Genomic DNA, 10675 nt, shown 5'->3' with positions numbered 1-10675 from the left:
TCGGACAGGACTGAAGCGACTTAGCCGCCGCAGCAGCAGCCCTATGATGGAGAAGGATGAGAGGCTTATGGAAGCTTCCTGATGGGAGAGACTAACCAAACTGATCACATGGACCACGACCTTGTCAATGAAACTATGAGCCATGCCATGTAGGGCCACCCAAGAGGGATGGGTCATGGTGGAGAGTTCTGACAAAACATGGTCCACTGAAGAAGGGAATGGCAAACCACTTCAGTATTCTCACCTTGAGAACTCCATGAAGAATATGAAAAGGCAAAAAGATAGGACACTGAAAGATGAACTCCCGAGGTTGACAGGTACCCAATATGCTACTGGAGATCAGTGGAGAAATAACTCCAGAAAGAATGAAGAGACGGAGCCAAAGCAAAAACACCCAGTTGTGGATGTGACCGGTGATGGAAGTAAAGTCCGATGCTGTAAAGTGCAGTATTGCATATGAATCTGGAATGTTAGGTCCATGAATCGAGGCAAACTGGAAGTGGTCAAACAGGAGATGGCAAGAGTGAACATTGACATTTAAGAAATCAGTGAACTAAAATGGACTGGAATGGGTGAATTTAACTCAGATGACCATTATATCTACTACTAAGGGCAAAAATCTCTTAGAGGAAATGAAGTAGCCATCATAGTCAACAAAAGAGTCCAAAACGCAGTACTTGGATGCAGTCTCAAAAATGACAGAATGACCTCTGTTCATTTCCAAGGCACGGCATTCTATATCACAGTAATCCAAGTCTATGCTTTGACCACCAGTGCTGAAGAAGCTCAACTTAAACGGTTTTATGAAGACCTACAAGACCTTCTAGAACTAATGCCCAAAGAAGATGTCCTTTTCATCATAGAGGACTAGAATGCAAAAGTAGGAAGTCAAGAGATACCTGGAGTAACAGGCAAATTTGGCCTTGGAGTACAAAATGAAGCAAGGCAAAGGCTAACAGAGTTTTGCCAAGAGAACGCACTGGTCATAACAAACACCCTCTTCCAACAACACAAGAAAAGACTCTACACATGGACATCACCAGATGGTCAACACCAAAATCAGATTGATTAGATTCTTTGCAGCCAAAGATGGAGAAGCTCTATACAGTCAGCAAAAACAAGACTGGGAGCTGACTATGGCTCAGATCATGAACTCCTTATTGCCAAATTGAGACTTAAATTGAAGAAAGTAGGGAAAACCACTGGACCATTCAGGTATGACCTAAATCAAATGGCTTATGATTATATAGGGGAAGTGACAGATAGATTCAAAGGATTAGATCTGATAGAGTGCCTGAAGGACTATGGATGGAAGTCCATGACATTGTACAGGAGGCAGGGATCAAGACCATCCCCAAGAAAAACAAAAGTAAAAAGGCAAAATGGTTGTCTGAGGAGGCCTTACAAATAGCTGAGAAAAGAAGAGAAGCTAAAGGCAAAGGAGAAAAGGGAAGATATGCCCATTTGAATTCAGGGTTCCAAAGAATAGCAAGGAGAGATAAGAAAGCCTTCCTCATTGATCAGTGCAAAGAAACACAGGAAAACAATAGAATGGGAAAGACTAGAGATCTCTTCAAGAAAATTAAAGATACCAAGAGGACACTTCATGCAAAGACGGGCACAGTAAAGGACAGAAATGGTATGGACCTAACAGAAGCAGAAGATATTAAGAAGAGGTGGCAAGAATACATGGAAGAACTGTACAAAAAAGATCTTCATGACCCAGATAACCACAATGGTGTGATCACTCACCTAGAGCCAGACATCCTGGAATGTGAAGCCAAGTGGGCCTTAGGAAGCTTCACTACTGGAGGTGATGGAATTCCAGTTGAGCTATTTCAAATCCTGAAAGATGATGCTGGGAAAGTGCTGCAATCAATGTGCCAGCAAATTTGGAAAACTCAGAAGAGGCCACAGGACTGGAAAAGACCAGTTTTCATTCCAATCCCAAAGAAAGGCAATGCCAAAGAATGCTCAAACTGCCGCACAATTGCACTCATCTCACATGCTAACAAAGTAATGCTCAAAATTCTCCGAGCCAGGCTTCCACAGTATGTGAACTGTAAACTTCCACATGTTCTAGCTGGATTTAGGAAAGACAGAGGAACCAGAGATCAAATTGCCAACATCAGTTGGATCATCTACTTCTGCTTTATTGAATATGCCAAGCCTTTGACTGTGTGGATCACGACAAACTATGGAAAATTCTTCACGAGATAGGAACACCAGACCACCTGACTTCCCTCCTGAGAAATCTGTATGCAGGTCAAGAAGCAACAGTTAGAACTGGACATGGAAAAACAGGCTGGTACCAAATTGGGAATGGAGTACATCAAGGCTGTGTATTGTCACCCTGCTTATTTAACTTATATGCAGAGTACATCATGCAAAATGCTCAGCTGGATGAAGTACAAGTGGAGTCAGGATTGCCGGGAGAAATACCCATAACCTCAGATATGCAGATGACACATACTCTTATGGCAGAAAGGGTAGAAGAACTAAAGAGCCTCTTGCTGAAATGAAAGAGGAGAGTGAAAAAATTGGCTTAAAACTCACTCAGCATTCAAAAAACAAAGATCATAACATCCTATCCCATCAGGTCATGGCAAATAGAAGTGGAAACAATGAGAGACTTTTTTGGGGGGGGCGGCTCCAAAATCACTGTAGATGGTGACTGCAGCCACGAAATTAAAAGACGCTTGCTCTGTGGAAGAAAAGACTATAACCAACCTAACATATTAAAAATCAGAGACATTATTTTGCTGACAAAGTCCTTGTAGTCAATTCTATGTTTTTTCCAGTAGTCATGTATGGATGTGAGAGTTGGACTATAAAGAAAGCTGAGCACTGAAGAATTGATGCTTTTGAACTGTTGTGTTGGAGAAAACTCTTCAGAGTTTCTTGGACTGCCAGGAGATCCAACCAGTCCATCCTAAAGGAAATCAGTCCTGAATATTCATTGGAAGGACAGATGCTGAAGCTGAAACTCCAATACTTTGGCCACTTGATGTGAAGAACTGACTCATTGGAAAAGACCCGATGTGGGAAAGACTGAAGGCAGGAGCAGAAGGGGACAACAGAGGATGAAATGATTGGATGGCATCACCGACTTGGTGATGAATTTGAGCTTGCTCTGGGAGTTGGTGAAGAACAGGGAAGACAGGCTTGCTGCAGTCCATGGGGTCATAAAGAGTCGGGCATGACTGAGCAACTGAACTGAACTGAATGTTATTTCCCCTTGTCATATATGGATGTGAAAGTTGGACCATATAGAAAGCTGAGCGCCAAAGAATGGATGCTTTCAAATTGTGGTGCTGGAGAAGACTCTTGAGAGTCCCATGGACTGCGAAGAGATCATACCAGTCAATCCTAAAGAAAATCAGCCCTGAATATTCATTGGAAGGCTGATGTTTAAGCTGAAGCTCCAATACTCTGATGCTACCTGATGGGAGGAATCGACTCATTGGAATAGATCCTGCTCCTGAAAAAGACTGAAGGCAAAAGGAGAAGAAGTTGGCAGAGGATGAAATTGTTAGATAGCATCACTCACTCAATGGACAGGAGTTTGAGCAACCTCCGGGAGAATAGTGGAGGTCACAGAAGGACTGGCATGCTGCAGTCCACGGGGTTGCAAAGAGTCAGACACGACTTAGTGACTGAAAACAAGGTGCATGTAAGTGTTTGTATATTTGTATTTATGCCCCCAAAGCCCCATATTTCTAAGCAGGAAATCAGGTTCCTGGGACATAGCTATAGTTCCTCAGTTGTTTAATTGACAAACAGTGCTGAAGATCCCACAGACTATAAAAGATGGAAAATGGGAAACTCAGGAGACTATCAGGCGGAGTGTGCAACAGTCTCTCATATTTATAGTCACTCCTCCAGAGGTTTCTCTGAAATATTAAGGGTAGAGGGTGAACTTGCTAAGTATGACTCAAGAAAGTAAAACCTACACATACACTTACATGCTTGTTTCTAAGTGAGATGTGAGTCTCTGTTTATAGTCTTGCACTGGTACTATCCTGTCCAAAGTGATTAGTTCCACCAAAAAGTGTTAGTTCTGCCAAAAAGTTGCACTCTTTTGCCACCCTATGGACTACGGCCACCAGGCTCCTTTGTATACAGAATTCTTCAGGCAAGAATGCTAGAGTGGATTGCCAAGTCCTCCTCCAGGGGATCTTCCTGATTCAGAGATCTAACCCAGGTCTCCTGCATTGCAGGCAGATTCTTGACCATCTGAACCACTCCTGTCCAAACCTACCTTCCTTTGTCAAACTCTTCCTCTCTCTTCTTCCCTGTTTTTCCAGCAATTCATTAAGCATCTGTCATGGAGTGGTGGATATCTTGATTTAGGTTCTAATCCCAGCTGTGCCTCCTACAGGATATTCGTTCTTGAGCAAGTGACTTAGGATGTCTGTTATCTTAGACCCCTCCTCTAAAATGGGCTGATGAAGGACTTGGTCACAAGGGAGCTGTGATACTTAGATGGGATGGTTCAGAGAATGGGTTTGACACAGACCCTTGTAAGGAGACCAAGCCCATGATGGCAATCTGCTCTCTGTATGGGAGAAGGTGCAGTTTCCTGGGCCCTGGAGCTGATAAACTGAAGGAATACTAAGTGCCATCATAGACATTTGTGCCAAGAGCTGCAGGGACGCCAGGATGGAAGTGACCAGTTAGGACTGTAACACGTTAGAAGGCGAGGGACAGGCAGAGGAGGTGATTTGCCCATGACGCTAGGCTGTCTGACGTTTCACATTTCATCCCCTTATACCCAGTTATCTTTCCCTGTATCTCTCCTGAACTCTCAGAGGGTGGAATAACTTTTATTTGCAATAATAGCCACACTATTTATTTGAGAGCTTATTCTGTGCCGGGCACTAAGTGGATCTTCATAAACACAGGTGAGGTGGGTTTTGTGTTACCCTTGGGGTACAGATGAGGAAACTGAAGCAGCCGGAGTTGCACACAGACGGACAGGACGGGCACAGTTTCCAAAGCCCCTCATGTCACCATTTCTTCATACTGTCTCCTGCACCGAGAGAGAAAGAGTTTCTTTCCCTAGTCTTAAAACTACACATGGCTCCTTTCGACCTGCACTTTGGTTTTAAAGGATCTCTCTTGAGCCTACGTTCGCATCTTGCTATAGTCCCTCTCCGATGCGTGGCTTTTGGTGAGACACTAGCTTTTTGAGCTTGGTTTCCTCTGTTTTAAAACAGGTCTGGTGACCTGATAACCCACAGGCTTGGTGTAGGAGTCCCGAAGGATAGCTGGGGAAGAGCCTCAGGTGGGTCGGGATCTCGGCAGGCCGTGCCTCTGAGCTGAGTACCTGGTTGTGTTCAGAGAGCAGGGGCAGGCCTGCTCCCCGCCACAAGCCCCCATCAAGGCCCACATGGGGATGATGCCACCAGAAGAACTGATACTTGTACATGAAGTAAGCAAACTGGTTACCAGCCTGCCTGCCCAAACTTCCCACTGTCTTGTGGCCAAGTCTCTCCCCAGAGGAGCGACGGTGGGAGATGCGCAGAGCTGACTGCCCCTCGCCGCCACCCCCACATCTTGAACCAATTTAGAGCCTCAGGAGCGGGTCTGGTCACACACAGCACGCCACTTTTCATGGGCTGGTCACACGGGCTCGTTAGATTGGCATTTTTAATAAAACTGGAGCAGAGCTCCGACATTGCAAACTTGGGGCTCCAGGCAGGCCGCTCCTGTAGCCTCTGCATCTTCACTCCCACCCAACCCGCTCCAGCCTGCAGAGAGGAGCGTTTACTTTGGAATTTCCACAGTGGTGTGTGTTCTTTTGTTTTGCTTTTACAACAAAGAGATGCTTCTGGCAAAAGCCCCAGGCCTGGGGCTGTACCTCTGCTGATGTCAGGGTTTGGGACCAGGGCTTTGAAGACACTCAGAAGTTGGAACCTGGAGACTTTGCTAGGATTTTATTGCAGCCCAGCAGGTGTTTGTGGAAAACCTCGGTGCCTGGCTCCCTGAAGAACTGGTGAAAAAGGACAACGAAGCCATAGACCCTGCCCTCAAGGCATCATCAGTGTGAAGGGGTTAAGTAACCTTTTCAAACAAAATGCCCTGAGTTCTGGGATCTAGGCATCCATTCATCCATCCATTCATGGGCAGGATATCAGTTCAGTCCCTCAGTCATTTCCGACTCTTTGCAACCCCATGGACTGCAGCACACCAGTCCTCTCTATCCATCACCAACTCCCGGAGTTTACTCAAACTCTTGTCCACTGAGTCAGTGAAGCCATCCAACCATCTCATCCTCTGTCGTCCCCTTCTCTTCCTGCCTTCAATCTTTCCCAGCATCAGGGTCCTTTCTAATGAGTCAGTTCTTCGCATCAGGTGGTCAAAGGATTGGAGTTTCAACATCAGCCTCAGTCCTTCCAATGAATATTCAGGACTGATTTCCTTTAGGATGGACTGGTTGGATCTCCTTGCAGTCCAAGGGACTCTCAAGAGTCTTCTCCAACACCACAGTTCAAAAGCATCAATTCTTCAGAACTCAGCTTTCTTCACAGTCCAACTCTCACATCCACACATGCCTACTGGAAAAACCATAGCTGTGACTAGTCGGACATTTGTTGGCAAAGTAATGTCTCTGCTTTTTAATATGCTGTCTAGGTTGGTCATAACTTTTCTTCCAAGGAGCAAGCATCTTTTAATTTCATGGCTGCAGTAACCATCAGGAGTGATTTTGGAACCCCCTAAAATAAAGTCTTTCACTGTTTCCATTGTTCCCCTATCTATTTGCCATGAAGTATGGGACCAGATGCCATGATCCTAGTTTTCTGAATGTTGAGTTTTAAGCCAACTTTTTCACTCTCCTCTTTCACTTTCATCAAGAGGCTATTTAGTTCTGCCATAAGGGTGGTGTCAACTGCATGTATGAGGTTACTGATATTTCTCCCAGCAATCTTGATTCCAGCTTGTGCTTCATCCAGTCCAACATTTCTCATGATGTACTCTGCATATAAGTTTAATAAGCAGGGTGACAATATACAGCCTTGACATACTCCTTTCCCAGTTTGGAACAAGTCTGTTGTTCTATGTCCAGTTCTAACTGTTGCTTCTTGACATGCATACGGATTTCTCAGGATGTATATCCCACTAATACTGAGGACCTCCTCCCTGCCCACTACTGGAGATAAAATAGTGAACCAAATCAAGTTCTTGATTTTGTAGCAAATAATAAAGAAATAACTGGGGAAAATACACTTAACATTCCAAGAGGTGATAAATGTTACCAACAAAAACCAAGATAAAGGGATAGAGAAGAATAGATAAGTGAGTAAAGGTTTTGTGTGTGTGTGCACAGGCATGTATGTGTGGGGGTATGTGTAAGGGTGTATATGTGTGTAAGGAGTGTCTGACTGTAGAGGTGTGAGGGATGTGAGTGCATGTGTGGTTGTGGGTGAGTGGGCATGTATGCTTTAGTGTATAGGAGGCTTTTTTGTAAAGGAAGGTCTAGAAGTCTCCTGAGAAGTAGATACTTGACAAAGACCTAAAGAAGGGAGCAGCGAGGATCCTGAGGATGTGAGGGGGCAGGGAGCACCCCAAGTAGAGGGGCCGGCACATCAGAAACCAGCATACAGAAAAATAGATTCTAAGAGTGCAGTAAGTCAGAGAAACAAACATCATACGTTAACACATATATGTGGAATCCAAAACACCTGGATGATCTTATTTACAAAGCAGAAATAGAGACACAGATATAAAGAACAAATGTATGGACACCTACAGGAGAAGAGGCGATGAGATGAACTGGGAGACTGGGATTGACATATGTACACTATTGCTGCTGCTGCTGCTAAGGCGCTTCAGTCGCGTCCAACTCTGTGTGACCCCATCGACGGCAGCCCACCAGCCTCCTCTGTCCCTGGAATTCCCCAGGGAAGAATACTGGAGTGGGTTGCTATTTCCTTCTCCAATGCATGCAAGCATGCTAAGTCGTTTCAGTCATGTCTGACTCTGTGCGACCCCATGGACAGCATCCCACCAGGCTCCTCTGTCCACAGAATTCTCCAGGCAAGGGGACTGGAGTGGGTTGCCATTTCCCTTTCCAACACTATTGATACTATGTGTAAAATAGATGACTAATGAGAACCTACTGGATAGCACAGGGAACTCTACCCAGTGCTCTGTGATGACCTAGTTCAGCTCAGTTCAGTCGCTCAGTCTTGTCCGATTCTTTGCAACTCCATGAACTGCAGCACGCCAGGCCGCCCTGTCCATCACCAACTCCGGGAGTTTACCCAAACTCATGTTCATTGAGTCGGTGATGCCATCCAACCATCTGGTCCTCTGTCGTCCCCTTCTCCTCCCACCTTCAATCTTTTCCAGCATCAGGGTCTTTTCCAATGAGTCAGCTCTTTGCATCAGGTGGCCAAAGTATTGGCGTTTTAGTTTCAACATAAGTCCTTCCAATGAATATTCAGGACCGATTTCCTTTAGGATGGACTGGTTGGGTCTCCTTGCAATCCAAGGGACTCTTAAGAGTCTTCTCCAATACCACAGTTCAAAAGCATCAATTCTTCCATGCTCAGCTTTCTTTACAGTCCAACTCTCACATGACTACTGGAAAAACAATAGCCTTGATTAGATGGACCTTTGTTGACGAAGTAATGTCTCTGCTTTTTAATATGCTGTCTAGGTTGGTCACAACTTTCCTTCCAAGGAAATTTTAAAAAGAGGGCATGTAGGTTTATGTTTAGCTGATTCACTTTGCTGTACAGTAAAAGCTAACACAACACGGTAAAGCAACTATACTCCAATAAAATTTTTTAAAAAGAAAGATTCTCATTTTTCCTGGACAAACTGCAACAGAAGAAGGCCACTTATGTAGATGTATTAAAATAGGGAACATGAATTTCATAGCAATTATAGTGAAACAAAGAGTGTGACTGGGACTTTACCTTAGAAAATGAAATGAAAATTCATAACAGAATTTTAAAAATCTTATGTTCAACAATACATCAGTTATAACTGCAGTGAAGCACACATTCTATACACTGAAGAATGACGTTGTATTTTAGCATTCTTCAGGTCACATCTGACTGTCAAAGGATATTACAGAGAACATCAGTTTTGTTAGGAAAGTTGAGGGTTTCATCTGTCTAAGCATCATTTTTAATCAGCTGCTATTCACATTTATTCCCTTTTGAAACATTATCATTTAGAAAGATCTTTTCATTCATTGCAAGTTGTTCCAACACCACCACATTCCCATTTGTCAAAGCCTTGATGAATGGTTGGAGCTGTTGCCAACGTCCCTCTCTCTGGCTTCCTGCAGCCCTGTGTCTTTTCTGCATTGTATCACTGGGTGAAAATGCAACAGGTGTCAGAGTTGACCCTCTGGGCACCCAGGGAGCTTGTGCTATGTGGGAAGCCACATCCGAGCAAGACTCAGATTTTTAAGTGGCAGGTTCTTGAGTGAATATTTCCACTTTCCAGTGGTTACACTTCCTTCCACAAGCTCATACCAAAGGGTCTCTGATAATGAACTTGCTGTGAGGATGCCCCGACATGGCAATAGGGTGCTTTGGGGATTCAGAGGAAGAGTACCTATCATTTAATTTATTCCTTAAAATGACAGCTCCTTTATGCCTGATCATATAGGCATAAAGAAATAACTCACACTCCATTGCTTGCCAAGAGCCTTACATCTATTCACTAACTGAATTCTCCACCACCACTCTGTGAAATAGATGGTATGATTATAATCTTCTTAAAGATTAAGACATTGAAAGGCTGAAAATTGAAGTACTGCCCAAGCGGTGACATCAGACTTTAAACTGACCCTTCTAGCTCCCCAAATAACCCAAGAACTCCTTTTTTTCCTTCTCTCTGAATGCTGCTGCTGCTGCTAAGTCGCTTCAGTCGTGTCCAACTCTGTGCGATCCTATAGACGGCAGCCCACCAGGCTCCCCCGTCCTGGGATTCTCCAGGAAAGAACGCTGGAGTGGGTTGCCATTTCCTTCTCCAGTGCATGAAAGTGAAAAGTGAAAATGAAGTCGTTTAGTCGTGTCCGACACTTAACGACCCCATGGACTGCAGCCCACCAGGCTCCTCTGTCCATGGAATTTTCCAGGCAAGAGTACTGGAGTGGGGTGCCATTGCCTTCTTCGTCTCTCTGGAAAAAAAAAAAAAAAATATATATATATATATATATATTACTCTTCAGCCAAGTCCTGAGCCTTATTTGTAAATGAGACAGCTCTATTGGACGTGTCTTAGGAACAGAAGCCATTTAACGAGGTTATTTTCCTCTGCCAGTCCATGAAAAACATTTCCAAGGATGCTAAGAGCTACTATTTATTGAGCAAGTTCTCAGCATCTGACACTGTGTTTGTGCTTAAAGAACACTGCCTCCTCCATCTTCAGATTATGTGGAGGTAGGCATTATGACTTCCAGTTTACTAATAAGGAAAGTGAGAGTAAATAAAAGTAAGCTTTGGACTGGAACTCAAACCCAGGTTCATGGGCTGCCTGCCTCTATGCAGGAGTGCACTGGGGATTACTTACAGTCAGATGCTAGAGGCAGCAGACAATTGGGTTTTGAAATAAAACTCAAGTATTCCTTAGGAACTCCAGAGTTATCTTAAGTTATTTTTGGTGAAGGATCAGTTGTTGTGTTTTTGGTTCTTCTTTTCTAATCCATTCT

Source organism: Oryx dammah, unplaced genomic scaffold, assembly GCF_014754425.2.
Source record: "Oryx dammah isolate SB20612 unplaced genomic scaffold, SCBI_Odam_1.1 HiC_scaffold_20, whole genome shotgun sequence".
In the NCBI taxonomy this organism is placed as follows: Eukaryota; Metazoa; Chordata; class Mammalia; order Artiodactyla; family Bovidae; genus Oryx; species Oryx dammah.
Note: the sequence above shows the minus strand (reverse complement) of the source record.